The sequence below is a fragment of the Bombina bombina genome, chromosome 3 (assembly GCF_027579735.1).
Source record: "Bombina bombina isolate aBomBom1 chromosome 3, aBomBom1.pri, whole genome shotgun sequence".
Lineage (NCBI taxonomy): Eukaryota > Metazoa > Chordata > Amphibia > Anura > Bombinatoridae > Bombina > Bombina bombina.
Window position 1 is genome coordinate 1,219,693,014 of NC_069501.1, and position 17,933 is coordinate 1,219,710,946.

Consider the following 17,933-nt stretch of genomic DNA (forward strand, 5'->3'; position numbering starts at 1 on the left):
ACTGTAATCTATCTAGTTTGCCATGATGAAAGGAAGAAATCAGTCAGTCAAAGACTGTCTCTCCAGATCTCAGCTAAAAAAAACCCAAAGTGCTGGGGAACTATCTATAGACGCAGAGTCCCAACCATCCTCCCCAAAAAGCCCCCACGCAGCTGCAGGGGGGGGGGTTCACAGAGTAGTGATCTCCTATTACAGATTAAGCAAATGTTTAAGGAAGAGATGAGGGCAGCTCTCTCAGAATTAAAACAAGATATATCAGAAATTGGAGATAGGACGGCAACTTTGGAGGATAAAATGGACGATATTGCAGAAGAAATACCTATTTTGCAAAACACTATACAAACACAGCAGGAGCAAATACAGAAGTTGGAGGATGCATTAGAGGATCTGGAGAACAGATCCAGAAGATCCAATATTAGAATTCGAAACCTGCCAGAATCATACAACAACTTACTGGATACATTACTAAAAATATTTCAACAATTAGTACCGCATACAGATCCTTCATTGTTTCTGATGGACAGAGCACACAGAGCACTGGCCAGACCACCCACAACAGCGACAGCAAGAGATGTGATCACCAAGTTACATTATTATCATATCAAGGACCAAATCATGCAAGCAGTACGCAATGTTCCTAGAATAACATTTGAAGGTCATGCCTTGCAGCTTTTCACAGATCTTTCGCCAACTACCCTCAGGAGGAGAAGAGAGCTCAAACCAGTGGTTTCAGTGTTAATCAAGGCACAGATCAAATATCATTGGGGTTTCCCATTCAAGCTTATTTTTATGTATGAGAAGTCATCATACTCTTGTTCATCTCTTTCAGAGGGACAAAGCATTTTGGAGAAACTAAAGCTAGAGAAAATAAACGAAGCAGAGTCCTCTTCCCCAAAGCCTCAACGTAAAGCAATTATGAAAGAATGGACATCTGTGGGCAAGAACAGCAAAAATGCTTGGCCTAGTAGAAATCAGGAGAGTCCTACTTGAGGAGAGCAGTTGGGGACACCCCTGATGTCCATTTTTGATACTTCAACTCTAATTCTTCATGAGTGGAGAAACCAATAAAGAGTGGCTAATGTCATTATTCTTCATTCAGTTCACTGGTTCAGCTTGGAGTTCCTGGCGGACTTCTTTTCATGATAACCCTCTTGCTGGACCTTTCCCCTTGTCTTTCCTTCCCCCTTTCCCTTCCCACTGAGTCCGCTAACAGTTTTCTTACAGGTTTTTTCCTGGTTGTTTTTTGTTATCATTTTATTATGTTCTCAAACCCGGATGTCGGGGTACAAATAATGTTGTTTGTATATTCAGTTCTACAGTTTTATGTTACTGTTGGCAATGTTTATTGTCTTTTCCTCGGCAGGTCAAGGTCTTCTAAGTCGTTGGTTTTCAGGTACCGAATGTATCAGAATGTGTTTAGGGTCCAATCCTTATCTTGTTTATTGTATGCAGGTTCACGTCTCTTGTCAGGGAGAGGTGCACTATGGTTATTTAAAGAAATGTATAGCAATGTACACATGTTGAAAGCAGATATTAATCGTTACACATATGTCACTTAAGGTGCTTACGCATAATGTTAAAGGTCTTCATTCCAATGTAAAAAGACGCAAAGCCATTAGCATGTATAAATCCCTAGGGGCACACGTTATTCTCATGCAGGAGACACATTTCACCAAGACAGCAACCCCTAAATATTGTGACAGAGCATATCCATTACAGTATCACGCCACTTGTAGTAAGAAAAAGTGTGGTGTCTCTATTCTTATGCACAATAGTATCAATTTCCAGGAAGAAGAGTCTTTTATAGATACACAGGGTAGATACATAATTCTCAGAGGTAAGATTCATGACACCCCAGTGGTAATAGGTAATATCTATGCTCCTAATGAATCTCAGGGCCCTTTCTTGGCTAAACTCAGTAAGTTACTAACGTACTGGAAACAGTATAGGCTAATCATTGGGGGAGATTTTAACACGGTGGTAGACCCCGAAATGGACAGATCAGGGACGAGGTCAGCTTCTCAAACACAGAAATTTAGAAAAGTACTATATGATTTTTTTGTTAGATCACAACCTATTAGATAGCTGGAGAGTTCAAAATGGAAATAATAGGGATTATACCTTTTATTCCTCAGCCCATAAGGTTTATTCACGAATTGACCATATTCTTGTGAGCCAAATATTGGCACCATTAATTATGAAATCAGACATAATAGTTAGCACCTGGTCAGATCATAATGCGGTTTTGACGACACTTTCAGGCTTAATAGACCCGCTTAGAAACAAGAGCTGGCATTTGAACCCTACCCTATTCGAAGATAAATTGTTCTTAGAGTTTTTGAGAAGGGAAATTGGAGTTTTTATTGGCTCTAATCAACACTCAGTAGAAAATCCTTCATATGTGTGGGGGGCGCTTAAGGCCTTTACAAGAGGCATATTAATTAGAGAATCTAGCTCCAAATTAAAAGCGGCACATACTTATGGTGAGAGGCTAAAGGAAGAAATTAAGCAATTACACAATCTTCACTGCACCACTCAGAGCGCAAATACACTTAAAAGGCTAAATAGTAAAAGGGAGGAATTGGATAAATTGTTATCTCAGGAAGTATCTAGATCTTTAAAACTTATTGATACACAATATTTCATCCACGCTAACAAGCCTGACAGAATGTTGGCTTGTAGGCTGAAAGATATGACAAGGCTCACAACGGTCCCTCAGTTGCAGAAGCCAGATGGTTCTACCACTAACCATCCTCAAATTATAGCAGATACCTTTGCATCATATTACCAATCATTATATGCACTCCCTCGGGGAGACAGGAATCCCTGACAATTTGAAAACTACCAGGAATTTTTGGGCCATGACGATATGCCTAAGCTTGACGCAGATGATGTAGATGGGCTAAACGCACCTATCACATTAGCTGAAATTAGACAAACAATCAAACACCTAAAAATCAATAAAGCACCTGGTCCGGATGGATACACTGGTATTTTTTATAAGACATTTCTAGACGAATTAGGTCCCTTATTAGTGAACACCTTTAACCATATGTTAAAAGGGGGATATATCCCGAAAGAATTCTTAATAGCTCGAATTTCAGTAATTCCGAAGCCGGGCAAAAACAAGCAACACTGCAAAAATTATCGGCCTATATCTCTAATTAACCAAGACATAAAGATTTTCTCTAAAATTTTAGCCACCAGACTCAACAAACTAATGCCTAAACTAGTCCATCCGGATCAGGTGGGGTTCATAGTGAACAGGGAGGCCCGGATAATATGAGAAAGGTGATTGATTTGATTAATCTTGCGTCGGTTAAAGGAATGCCTTCTCTGTTCCTTTCCTTGGACGCAGAGAAGGCATTCGACCGTATTTACTGGGACTACCTCGATAAGGTGTTAGATGCATTTGGCATAACGGGAAACTTTAGAAAAGCGATCGCCACGATATACTCTCATCCCTCAGCATTTGTTAAAATTGCGGGGTATAAGTCAGGACCCATTGAAATAGCAAATGGTACTAGACAGGGATGCCCTCTTTCCCCGCTTCTATTTGCCCTGTGTATCCAACCCTTAGCAGCCAGCATCAGACGAAATGTAGATATTACAGGCATACATATAAAGGCAAAAGAATATAAAATCAGTCTTTTTGCAGATGACATTATTCTTTCGATCACAAAGCCACTTATTTCTCTTCCAGTACTGTATTCCACTATTGATAAGTTTGCAGCAATATCAGGTTATAAAATTAACAATGATAAGTGTGAGGCTATTAGTGTAAATCTACAAGCACACACTAAAAAACTCATGGAGATTAATTTCTCTTTCTCATGGGCTGAGAAGAGAATGAGATATTTAGGAGTGATACTTACAAATAGGACTGAAGATCTGTATCATTTAAACTACACGCCTTTGATATCACAGATTAAAAACTTGCTACAGAAATGGGAAAAGTTGAAAATTTCGCTATATGGCAGAATAATTGGAATTAAAATGACAATTCTCCCAAAAATATTATACCTATTTAGATGCTTACCAGTCTCTGTGCCATCCAAAACACTCACACAATTACAGAAATATGTAATTTCGTTTATTTGGCAAGGTAAAAGAGCAAGAACTAATAGACAAACTCTCTGCAGAAGTAGAAGAGGGGGAGGAATGGGATTGCCAGATTTTCTAGCATACTACCATGCGGCCCGTGTGGCTCAGACTGCGTTATGGCATAACAAGACTGATAATATTCAGTGGGTACAACTGGAGTCAGATATGGTTGGGGTGGAGCCAATTTATAAACTTCTATGGACTAATAGAACTCATAGGCCTAACATATATGGAAGACTTTTGCAGCAGTAGCACACTCCGTCTCGCTATGGGACTCTTTGTCTACTAAATTTAAGCTAATCTCAGATACTTCTAAGGCAATGCCATTAATAACGCTGTCTACTACACTTGACGTGGGGCTTCAGAATAAGTGGGCCAATAGGGGGCTGTACAGAATTGCTGACACTTTAAGGGGGCAGAACTTTATGGACTTTAACACATATGCTAGCCTTAATGAACAAGATAGACCCAGTTGGTATAAATATCTTCAGTTGAAGGCAAGAGTTTGCGAGGTGATAGGTAACTCATACAAAGGGAGCACCACATACTTAGAACAAATTTGCTTAGCTGGACAGAGAATGAGAGGGACCATTACTGGACTGTATGCCATTTTTAACTCTCCACCAAAGACTCATAAGCTTCATTTTATGCACAAGTGGGAAGAAGAATTTCAATTTACTTGGTCTCTAGAAAAATGGAATGATGTTCTGTTTAGGGGACCCTCCTTTTCCATATGCGCTCATTTAAAAGAAAATTACATGAAGACTGCTTTTCGTTGGTATTTTCACCCCTCGAGATTACATAAATTGGAGATAGGTAATAGAAAATGTCTAAGAGGGTGTGATGAGTTAGGTACTTATTCGCACATGTGGTGGGACTGCCCACGGGTAGCAAATATCTGGTCACAAACCTTCAGTCTGTTGGGCAACATTTTTGGGCGCACTTTAAGAGTGTCGGCCTCCCAAGCCCTTCTGCATGAGCCTATTCCAAGGTTTAACAGGGCACGAAACAAGTTTATTTTTACCATCTTTACTATAGTAAGATTAACAATAGCCCAGTATTGGAAAGTTGAGATCCCTAACTTTCAGATTATTCTAAGTAAAATTGGTTACTACTACCAAATGAGTAATAATGCAGCTAACATGTTTGACACTGAGGAACAATTTGTTTCTGTCTGGGAACCATGGATTATGTTTTCTGAAGCCAGAGTTGTTAGTTAACAACCTAAGTTTCTGAGAGTATTTTTTGCTTAATGAGTATTGGTTTATAATGTGACCTGAAATGTAAGGTAAAATTTATTGATGTGTATATGACATGCTGACCTGCCGAGATATACCTCAATATGTTTCAAGTTATGTTGATGTAACATTTGCATTTACTTTGTTATGTAATTAAGAAGAAAAATTCAATAAAAATCTTTTCAATTAAATAAATTAAATTAGCTAAATCACAAAAAACAAACAAACACTAAATTACACAAAATAAAAACAAATTACAGATTTTTAAACTAATTACAACTAATCTAAGAGCCCTATCAAAATAAAAAAGCCCCCCCCCCCCCCAAATAAAAAAAACCCTAGCCTAAACTAAACTACCAATAGCCCTTAAGAGGGCCTTTTGCGGGGCATTGCCCCAAAGAAATCAGCTCTTTTACCTGTAAAAAAAATACAAACAACCCCCCAACAGTAAAAACCCCCACCCACACAACCAACCCCCCAAATAAAACCCTAACTAAAAAAACCTAAGCTCCCCATTGCCCTGAAAAGGGCATTTGGATGGGCATTGCCCTTAAAAGGGCATTTAGCTCTATTGCTGCCCAAAACCCTAACCTAAAAAATAAACCCATCCAATACACTGTTCCAATCAGCCAATAGAATGCGAGCTCAATCCTATTGGCTAATTGGATCAGCCAATAGGATTGAAGTTCAATCCTATTGGCTGATTGCATAAGCCAATAGGATTTTTTTCTACCTTAATTCCGATTGGCTGATAGAATTCTATCAGCCAATCGGAATCTAAGGGACGCCATCTTGGATGATGTCACGTAAAGTGATATTCATTCCGAAGAAGACGTTGTTTGAAGAGGATGCTCCGCGCCGGATGTCTTGAAGATGGAGCCGCTCCGCATCGGAAGGATGAAGATAGAAGATGCCGTCTGGATGAAGACTTCTGCCCATCTGGAGGACCACTTCTGCCTGTCTGGAGGACCACTTCTGCCGGCTTCGTTGAGGACATCTTGCCGCTTGGATGAAGACTTCTCCTGGTAAGTGAATCTTCGGGGGTTAGTGTTAGGATTTTTTTAAGGGTTTATTGGGTGGTTTTATTTTTTAGGTTAGGGCTTTGGGCAGCAATAGAGCCAAATGCCCTTTTCAGGGCAATGGGGAGCTTAGGTTTTTTTAGTTAGGGTTTTATTTGGGGGGTTAGTTGTGTGGGTGGGGGGTTTTACTGTTGGGGGGGTTGTTTGTATTTTTTTACAGGTAAAAGAGATGATTTCTTTGGGGCAATGCCCTGCAAAAGTCCCTTTTAAGGGCTATTGGTAGTTTAGTTTAGGCTAGGGTTTTTTTTATTTTGGGGGGGCTTTTTTATTTTGGTAGGGCTATTAGATTAGGTGTAATTAGTTTAAAGATCTGTAATTTGTTTTTTATTTTCTGTAATTTAGTGTTTGTTTGTTTTTGCGATTTATCTAATTTAATTTAATTTATTTAATTGTATTTAATGTAGGTAATTTTATTTAATTGTAGTGTAGTGTTAGGTGTTATTGTAACATAGGTAAGGTTTTATTTTTACAGGTCAATTTGTATTTATTTTAGCTAAATTAGGTAATTATTAAATAGTTAATATCTATTTAGTAACTATTCTACCTAGTTAAAATAAATACAAACTTGCCTGTAAAATAAAAATAAACCCTAAGCTAGCTACAATGTAACTATTAGTTATATTGTAGCTGGCTTAGGGTTTATTTTATAGGTAACTATTTAGTTTTAAATAGCAATAATTTAGTTAATGATAGCAATTTTATTTAGATTTATTTAAATTATATTTAAGTTAGGGGGTGTTAGGGTTAGGGTTATACTTAAGTTTAAAGGGTTAATAAATTTAGAATAGTGGCGGCGACGTTGGGGACAGCAGATTAGGGGTTAATAAATGTAGGTAGGTGGCGGCAATGTTGGGGGCAGCAGATTAGGGGTTCATAAATATAATGTAGGTTGCGGCGATGTCCGGAGCGGAAGATTAGGGATTAATAAGTATAATGTAGATGGCAGCAATGTTAGGGGCGGTAGATTAGGGGTTAATAATATTTAACTAGTGTTTGCGATGCAGGAGTGCGGCAGTTTAGGGGTTAATATGTTTATTATAGTGGCGGTGATGTCCGTAGCGGCAGATTAGGGGTTAAAAATTTTATTATAGTGTTTGCGATGCGGGAGGGCCTCGGTTTAGGGGTTAATAGGTAGTTTATGGGTGTTAGTGTACTTTTTAACACTTTAGTTATTAGTTTTATGCTACAGCGTTGTAGTGTAAAACTCATAACTACTGACTTTAGAATGCGTTAGGGATCTTGTCGGTAGAGGCTGTACCGCTCACTTTTTGGCCTCCCAGGACAGACTCGTAATACCAGCGCTATGGAAGTCCCATAGAAAAAAGAGTTTACGAAGTTTACGAAAGTCTCTTTGCGGTAAGGCCAACAAAGTGTGCGGTACACCTATACATGCAAGACTCGTAATAGCAGCGGGTATAAAAAAACAGCGTTAGGACCTGTTAACACTGCTTTTTTACCTTAACGCACAACTCGTAATCTAGACGTGTTTTACTCAATTACTCCTGTCATGTGCTCATTAGCCCATCTCTTTTATCCTCACCTTACTTCTGTATTCATGAACTTCACACATTCCTAAAGACTCTCTCTCCCCCTTGCAACTCATCACAAAAACAGTCTCACTACTGCAAATCCACATCTCATCTCACGTCACTCTCCCTCTTGCTCATACTAGCTGCTGGTGACATCTCCCCCAATCCTGGTCCCCCACAACTTCCTTGCCCTGCACGCTCTTCAATAGACTTCAAAAACAAAACTCTGGTAACCTTAATCTTATTCCTCTTGCATCTAGAGCCACCACCCCCTTCACTTGTGCACTATGGAACTCTCGCTCTGTTTGCAACAAACTGACTTCTATCTATGACCTCTTTATCTCCCACTCTCTCAATCTTCTGGCTCTCACAGAAACCTGGCTCTCTTCTTCAGACACTGCTTCCTCTGCTGCACTGTCACATGGGGGTCTCCACTGCAGCCACACTCCTAGGTCTGACAATAGACAAGGAGGTGGTTTTGGTATTTTACTTTCCTCTAGTTGCACCTTTCAACAAATAGAGCCCTACTTTTCCCTCACATTTTCTTCATTCGAAACACACATGATTCGCTTATTCTCTCCCCTCTCTATGCGCGTTGCAGTCATATACTGCCCTCATTCTCTGACTTCAACCTCCCTGTTGATAATCCCACTGCCTCCTCTGCAAAACAACTTCTGCAACTCACTTCCTCTTTTGGCCTGTCACAATGGACTGACTCTCCCACTCACAAAGATGGTCACTCCCTTGAGCTCAGTTATCTATGCACTATCTCAAACTTCACAAACTCACCTTTTCCTCTTTCTGACCACCACCTCCTCACTTGTACCATCACCTCCCTCCCTACAACTCCCCCTCCTTCTACTCCTCACACTAAAACTTCAAAGAAGAATCAAGTCATTAGATCAGCAACAGCTCGCTAGCTCCCTCGAACCTCTTCTCTCTTCCATCCCCTCCTTTTCCTGTCCTGATGAATCCATCTGCCACTATAACTCCACCCTTACATTGGTCCTTGATAACCTGACCCCATCTACCATAACTCAGAAAACATACACTCATCCTCAGCCCTGGCATACTCCTCTGACACAGTACCTACGCAGATGTTCCCGTACTGCTGAGCGACACTGGAGGAAATCTCAGAGTTCTGCTGACTTTCTTCACTACAAGTTTATCCTGAACTCTTACTATTCTGCCCTTAATATATATAAGCAACATTACTTCTACACTCTTATCTCTACTCTTTCTTCAAACCCAAAACTTCTGTTCTCCACATTCAATACTTATCTCCGCCCACCTCCACCTCCCACCACAACTTTTCTCTCAGCCCAAGATTTTGTCAGCTACTTCAACAACAAATTCGAGTCTATCAGAAATTAAATCAGCTCTCAACATACTACTAGTCTCCCTCCCCCTCAAAAGCTCACAATCATCCAAAACCCACATAGCCATAAATTTAGCTCTTTTGCCTCTGTTACAGAGAATGAAGCTTCTGCCCTTATACTATCCTCTCACCTCACTACCTGTCGCCTCGACCCCATCCCCTCACAACTACTCCCCTCCCTCTATTCTACCCTTACCCCTATACTCACACACATCTTCAACCTCTTCCTCAGCACTGGTATAGTTCCCACATCTCTTAAGCATGCATTATTCACACCTATCCTCAAAAAACCTTCTCTCGATCCAACCTCCCCATCCAACTACCGCCCTATTTCCCTACTACCTCTTCCCTTAAAGCTTCTTGAAAAGCTAGTATATGCACGTCTATCCCATTTCCTTACACTAAACTCCCTCCTTGACCCACTGCAATCTGGATTTCGTCCCCTTCACTCAACAGAGACAGCAATTGTTAAGGTTACCAACGACCTACTTACAGCAAAATCAAAAGGCCACTTCTCTCTACTTATCCTCCTTGATCTGTCTGCAGCCTTTGATACTGTAGACCACCTTCTTTTGCTCCATACCCTTCAATCCTTCAGCATCTGGTACACAGCTCTCTCTTGGTTCTCTTCCTATCTGTCTAACCGTACCTTTAGTGTACCCTTCTCTGGGGCATCCTCTGCCCCATTACCTTTTTCTGTTGGGATACCGCAAGGCTCTGTCCTCGGTCCCCTTCTCTTCTCAATCTATACATACTCACTAGGTTCCTTAATAAAATCCCATGGGTTTCATTATCATTTGTATGCCGACGATACCCAAATCTACCTCTCTACACCAGAACTACCTTCTTCCTTGCTAACCCGTGTCACTAACTGTCTCTCTCATATCTCATCTTGGATGTCCTCTCACTACCTTAAGCTAAATCTCTCCAGTTGAATCTGCAGGGAAAGTGCGTTTTTGTGGATTCCCATCTCAGCTGATCACTGCAGTTTATCACGGAGGCTTCACAGCGAACCGGATCATTGCTACCACCATCTGAGTGTCAGCATCGTTTGGCAGAGTCGCCACTGAGGAGTCTGCCGAACGGCTCTAAAGTTTCGGTCCGCCTACTATTGCACTGCATGTGCACATTTGTTTGTGAGTATATCATCTAGATCACGAACGTTTGCTTGTCACATATTGGAACTTGCTGTACCAAGAGCGCCTCTTTTCTCTTTTTGTCTTTCAGGACACTTTCTATCTAAATCTCTCCAAAACTGAGCTTCTTATTTTCCCCCCTTCTTCCAAAATCTCTACCCCCCCATGTCTCTATAACTGTTGATAACTCCATCATTACCCTAACCTCACATGCCCGATGTCTTGGGGTCACACTGGACTCAGATCTTTCTTTCACTCCACACATGCAGTCCTTGGCTAAAGACTGCCGCTTCCACCTTAAAAATGTCACTAAAATTAGACATTTCCTTACCCAAGACACAACAAAGATTTTAATCCACTGTCTCATCCTTTCCCTCCTCGACTACTGCAACTTTATCCTCTCTGGTCTCCCTAGCTGCCACCTTGCTCCTTTACAATCCATAATGAATGCCTCTGCCAGGCTCATCTTCCTTGCACGTCACTCTTCATCTGCTGCACCTCTCTGCCAATCCCTTCACTGGCTTCCTCTTGCCTCCAGGATTAAACACAAAATTCTCACTCTGACCCACAAAACCCTCAATTGCACTGCTCCCACCTACATCTCAGACCTTATCTCCAGATACTCTCCCTCCTGTCCTCCCGCTCATGATCCCCTACTCTCCTCCTATCTTGTTACCTCCTCACATTCCCGTCTTCAAGATTTCTCCAGATTGGCTCCCATCTTATGGAACTCTCTGCCTCGCTCCACAAGAATCTCCCCTAGTTTTAAAAGCTTCAAGTGCTTCCTGAAGACTCTACTATTCAGGGGCGCTTACAACCTACCCTAACCTTCCATTCTCCACTGCTATTCCCTAAAATCCCATAGCATGTAAGCCTATGAGCCCAGCTGTTTGTAGTTCACCTTCATAAGAGCCGACTACAACAGTGCAACTCTCAGCAGGACCCTCTCTCCCCATTTGATCCCTGTAATCGTATTTATATACGACCTATGTTCATAGTGCTGCGGAACCTGTTGGCGCTCTACAAATACCTGATAATAATAATAATAATAACATAGAATTTTTTTTAATTTTTTTAATTAAGTATATATTTTTATACATATCTGATAATGTTAATGTAAAATATATATCTATATATCTATAGGAATATATATCCTATATAATAAAAGGCCAAGTATGTTTGTCCGAAGCTGTCATGCGCAGTTGAGACTGCACGAGGACAAACACACCTGACCTTTACCCACAACGCAAGACAGCTTCAGAAAGCTCCAGCACTCTCAGCTGTTATGTTAAAACCGAGAGCTGGAGCTCCTGAAACTTCAGGCATCTGCCGCATATGGATCCGGAGCGCGATCGGTGATCCGCCTCCATATGAGGTCAGATGCCTGATCGTTATGAACGGTGATACTGTGTGTGTCACCATCGGTAGCGATTTTCTGCTGGTGCAAATGGGAGGTGTGGGCAGGAGGTGGTTAGTGGGTGGGTGGCTCAGCAGCGGAGGGGGGAGGGCCCTAAGTTACAGAACAAAGTGACAGGGAGGGATGGGGCAGCTACACTACAGGAAAGGGGTTGCTACAGAAAAAAAGGGACATGGATAGATTTGGCAGCTACACTACAGAAAGAAAAAAAAAAGGACAGGGAGGGATGGGGCAGCTACACTACAGAAAAGGGGTTGCTACAGAAAAAAAGGACAGGGAGGGATGGGGCAGCTACACTACAGAAAAGGGGTTGCTACAGAAAAAAAGGGAGAGGGAGGGATGAGGCAGCTACACTACAGAAAAGGGGGTTGCTACAGAAAAAAGGGATAGGGCAGCTACACTACAGAAAAAGGGTTGCTACAGAAAAAAAGGACAGGGAGGGATGGGGCAGCTACATTACAGAATAGGGGTTGCTACAGAAAAAAGGGACAGGGAGGGATGGGGCAGCTACACTACAGAAAAGGGGGTTGCTACAGAAAAAAGGGACAGGGAGGGATGGGGCAGCTACACTACAGGAAAGGGGTTGCTATAGAAAAAAAGGGACATAGATAGATTTGGCAGCTACACTACAGAAAGAAAAAAAAAAGTACAGGGAGGGATGGGGCAGCTACACTACAGAAAAGGGGTTGATACAGAAAAAAGGGACAGGGAGGAATGAGGCAGCTACACTACAGAAAAGGGGGTTGCTACAGAAAAAAGGGATGGAGCAGCTACACTACAGATAAGGGGTTGCTACAGAAAAAACGGACAGGGAGGGATGGGGCAGCTACACTACAGGAAAGGGGTTGCTACAGAAAAAAAGGGACATAGATAGATTTGGCAGCTACACTACAGAAAGAAAAAAAAAAAGTACAGGTAGGGATGGGGCAGCTACACTACAGAAAAGGGGTTGATACAGAAAAAAAGGGACAGGGAGGAATGAGGCAGCTACACTACAGAAAAGGGGGTTGCTACAGAAAAAAGGGATGGAGCAGCTACACTACAGATAAGGGGTTGCTACAGAAAAAACGGACAGGGAGGGATGGGGCAGCTACATTACAGAAAAGGGGTTGCTACAGAAAAAAAGGACAGGGAGGGATGGGGCAGCTACACTACAGAAAAGGGGGTTGCTACAGAAAAAAGGGATGGAGCAGCTACACTACAGAAAAGGGGTTGCTACAGAAAAAACGGACAGGGAGGGATGGGGCAGCTACATTACAGAAAAGGGGTTGCTACAGAAAAAAAGGACAGGGAGGGATGGGGCAGCTACATTACAGAAAAGGGGTTGCTACAGAAAAAAGGGACAGGGAGGGATGGGGCAGCTACACTATAGAAAAGGGGTTGCTACAGAAAAAAGGGATGGAGCAGCTACACTACAGATAAGGGGTTGCTACCGAAAAAAGGGACAGGGAGGGATGGGGCAGCTACACTACAAAAAAGGGGTTGCTACAGAAAAAAGGGATGGAGCAGCTACACTACAGATAAGGGGTTGCTACCGAAAAAATGGACAGGGAGGGATGGGGCAGCTACACTACAGATAAGGGGTTGCTACAGAAAAAAAAAGGGACAGGGATGGGGCAGCTACACTACAGAAAAGGGGTTGCTACAGAAAAAAAGAGACAGGGAAGGATGGGGCAGCTACACTACAGAAAAGGGGTTGCTACAGATAAAAAGGGACAGGGATGGATGGGGCAGCTACACTATAGAAAAGGGGTTGCTACAGAAAAAAGAGACAGGGAGGGATGGGGCAGCTACACTACAGAAAAGGGGTTGGTACAGATAAAAAGGGACAGGGATGGATGGGGCAGCTACACTACAGAAAAGGGGTTGCTACAGAAAAAAGAGACAGGGAGGGATGGGGCAGCTACACTATAGAAAAGGGGTTGCTACAGATAAAAAGGGACAGGGATGGATGGGGCAGCTACACTACAGAAAAGGGGTTGCTACAGAAAAGAGACAGGGAGGGATGGGGCAGCTACACTACAGAAAAGGGGTTGCTACAGATAAAAAGGAACAGGGAGGGATGGGGCAGCTACACTACAGAAAAGGGGTTGCTACAGAAAAAAGAGACAGGGAGGGATGGGGCAGCTACACTACAGAAAAGGGGTTGCTACAGATAAAAAGGGACACGGATAGATTTGGCAGCTACACTACAGAAAGAAAAGAAAAAAGGACAGGGAGGGATGGGGCAGCTACATTACAGAAAAGGGGTTGCTACAGAAAAAAGGGACATGGAGGGATGGGGCAGCTACACTACAGAAAAGGGGTTGCTACAGAAAAAAGGGATGGAGCAGCTACACTACAGAAAAGGGGTTGCTACAGAAAAAAGGGATGGAGCAGCTACACTACAGAAAAGGGGTTGCTACAGAAAAAAGGGATGGAGCAGCTACACTACAGAAAAGGGGTTGCTACAGATAAAAAGGGACAGGGATAGATTTGGCAGCTACACTACAGAAAGAAAAAAAAGGACAGGGAGGGATGGGGCAGCTACATTACAGAAAAGGGGTTGCTACAGAAAAAAGGGACATGGAGGGATGGGGCAGCTACACTACAGAAAAGGGGTTGCTACAGAAAAAAGGGATGGAGCAGCTACACTACAGAAAAGGGGTTGCTACAGAAAAAAGGGATGGAGCAGCTACACTACAGAAAAGGGGTTGCTACAGAAAAAAGGGATGGAGCAGCTACACTACAGAAAAGGGGTTGCTACAGATAAAAAGGGACAGTGATAGATTTGGCAGCTACACTACAGAAATAAAAAAAAAAAGGACAGGGAGGGATGGGGCAGCTACATTACAGAAAAGGGGTTGCTAGAGAAAAAAGGGACATGGAGGGATGGGGCAGCTACACTACAGAAAAGGGGTTGCTACAGAAAAAAGGGATGGAGCAGCTACACTACAGAAAAGGAGTTGCTACAGAAAAAAGGGATGGAGCAGCTACACTACAGAAAAGGGGTTGCTACAGAAAAAAGGGATGGAGCAGCTACACTACAGAAAAGGGGTTGCTACAGATAAAAAGGGACAGGGATAGATTTGGCAGCTACACTACAGAAATAAAAAAAAAGGACAGGGAGGGATGGGGCAGCTACATTACAGAAAAGGGGTTGCTACAGAAAAAAAGGGACATGGAGGGATGGGGCAGCTACACTACAGAAAAGGGGTTGCTACAGAAAAAAGGGATGGAGCAGCTACACTACAGAAAAGGAGTTGCTGCAGAAAAAAGGGATGGAGCAGCTACACTACAGAAAAGGGGTTGCTACAGAAAAAAGGGATGGAGCAGCTACACTACAGAAAAGGGGTTGCTACAGATAAAAAGGGACAGGGATAGATTTGGCAGCTACACTACAGAAAGAAAAAAAAAAAGGACAGGGAGGGATGGGGCAGCTACATTACAGAAAAGGGGTTGCTACAGAAAAAAGGTACAGGGAGGGATGGGGCAGCTACACTACAGAAAAGGGGTTGCTACAGAAAAAAGGGATGGAGCAGCTACACTACAGATAAGGGGTTGCTACCGAAAAAAGGGACAGGGAGGGATGGGGCAGCTACACTACAGATAAAGGGTTGCTACAGAAAAAAAAGGGACAAGGAAGGATGGGGCAGCTACACTACAGAAAAGGGGTTGCTACAGATAAAAAGGGACAGGGATGGATGGGGCAGCTACACTATAGAAAAGGGGTCGCTATAGAAAAAAAAGGGACATGGATAGATGGGGTAGCTACACTACAGAAAGTAAAAAAAAAGGGACAGAGAGAGATGGGGCACTTACACTACAGAAAAGAGGTTGCTACAGAAAAAAGAGACAGGGAGGGATGGGGCAGCTACACTACAGAAAAGGGGTCGCTATATAAAAAAAAGGGACATGGATAGATGGGGTAGCTACACTACAGAACGTAAAAAAAAGGGACAGAGAGATGGGGCACTTACACTACAGAAAAGAGGTTGCTACAGAAAAAAGGGATGGGCAGCTACACTACATATAAGGGGCTGGTTGCTAATGAAAAAAGGGACAGGGAGGGATGGGGCAGCTACACTACAGAAAAGGGGTTTATAGGTACTGGCAGACAGCTGCACTGTACCAAATGTGTTATTTAAATAGAATACATTTGTTATGATGAGATAACAATATTATAAATGTGTCAAAGTAAGTTTACACAGTACTGAACAGACTTACTTCTAATATTGTGCCTGCACTTATAGGGCAAGATTACAAGTTGCGCATCAAATTAGTTGCGAAAATACTGCACATTTTTTTACTTTTTCGAATTTGGGGTTGCGCAGCTATTACAAGATGCAAAATAACTTATTATGCATGCACGTTAAGCCGTGTAATTCAAACAGCCAAATCGTGTGTGCTTTCACTTATTCCCCATAGAAGTCAATGGAGAAGACAAATAGAAAAAAAAACACACACACAAAAACCTTTAATATGATGCTCAAAGCCCTTAATATATTTCATATTGTACGGAAAATGTTCTATTTATTTATAAATAAATATTTCTCTATATATGTGATGCTTTTTGGACAGATATATCTATTTATAGCGAGATATGTATATGAATATATATGTCTAGATATCTCAAGATCTATATGTGAATATCTCTTTGAACATCCCTCAGAGATATTGTTTAATGCGCATAAAGCGTAATGTACAATATTTTCATTATCTCTCTAGTTAAACATTTCTCTATACATATAAATCTATGTTTCTCTATGTATGTGTGTGTGTATGTCAATATAAAATCCCTTCGTCTGCTTTTTTTCTTAGCAAATTTTCCAATAAGTGTTACCACTCCGGGATCCTAGGATGCACACAGTCCCGCAAGGTTAATCCCTTACGGCCAGATTACGAGTTTTGCGTTATGAGGGGTGCGGTGTTAACTTGCATGTTATTGTCACCGCTCACTTACCTACAGCGCTGGTATTACAGGTTTTTACAAACCCGGCGTTAAAAGGCAAAAAGTGAGCGTAGAGCAAAATTGTGCTCCATAACGCACTGCAATACCAGCGCTGCTTAAGTCAGCGGTGAGCTGGTTGTACGTGCTTGTGCACAATTTCCCCATAGACATCAATGGGGATAGCCGGCTGAAAAAAAGTCTAACACCTGCAATAAAGCAGCGTAAAGCTCAGTAACGCAGCCCCATTGATTCCGATGGGGAAACACATTTTATGTTTACACCTAACACCCTAACATGAATCCCGAGTCTAAACACCCCTAATCTTACACTTATTAACCCCTAATCTGCCGCCCTCGACATCGCCGACACCTACATTATACTTATTAACCCCTAATCTGCCGCTCCGGACATCGCCGCCACCTACATTATACTTATGAACCCCTAATCTGCTGCCCCCAACATCGCAGACACCTACATTATATTTATTAACTCCTAATCTCCCGCCCCCAATGTCGCCGCAACCTACCTACACTTATTAACCCCTAATCTGCCGCCCCCAACGTCGCTGCCACTATATTATATTTATTAACCCCTAAATCTGTCTAACCCTAACACCCACTAACTTAAATATAATTTAAATAAATCTAAATATACTATCATTAACTAAATAATTCCTATTTAAAACTAAATACTTACCTATAAAATAAACCCTAAACTAGCTACAATATAACTAATAGTTACATTGTAGCTAGCTTAGGGTTTATTTTTATTTTACAGGCAAGTTTGTATTTATTTTAACTAGGTAGAATAGTTATTAAATAGTTATTAACTATTTACTAACTACCTAGCTAAAATAAATACAAATTTACCTGTAAAATAAAACCTAACCTAAGTTACACTAACACCTAACACTACACTACAATTAAATAAATTACCTTAATTAAATACAATTAACTAAATTAAATAAAATTAGCTAAATTACAAAAGAAAACAAACACTAAATTACAGAAAATAAAAAAACAAATGACAAGATCTTTAAACTAATTACACCTAATCTAATAGGCCTATCAAAATAAAAAAAGCCCACCCAAAATAAAAAAAAACCAAAGACATAACCTAAAA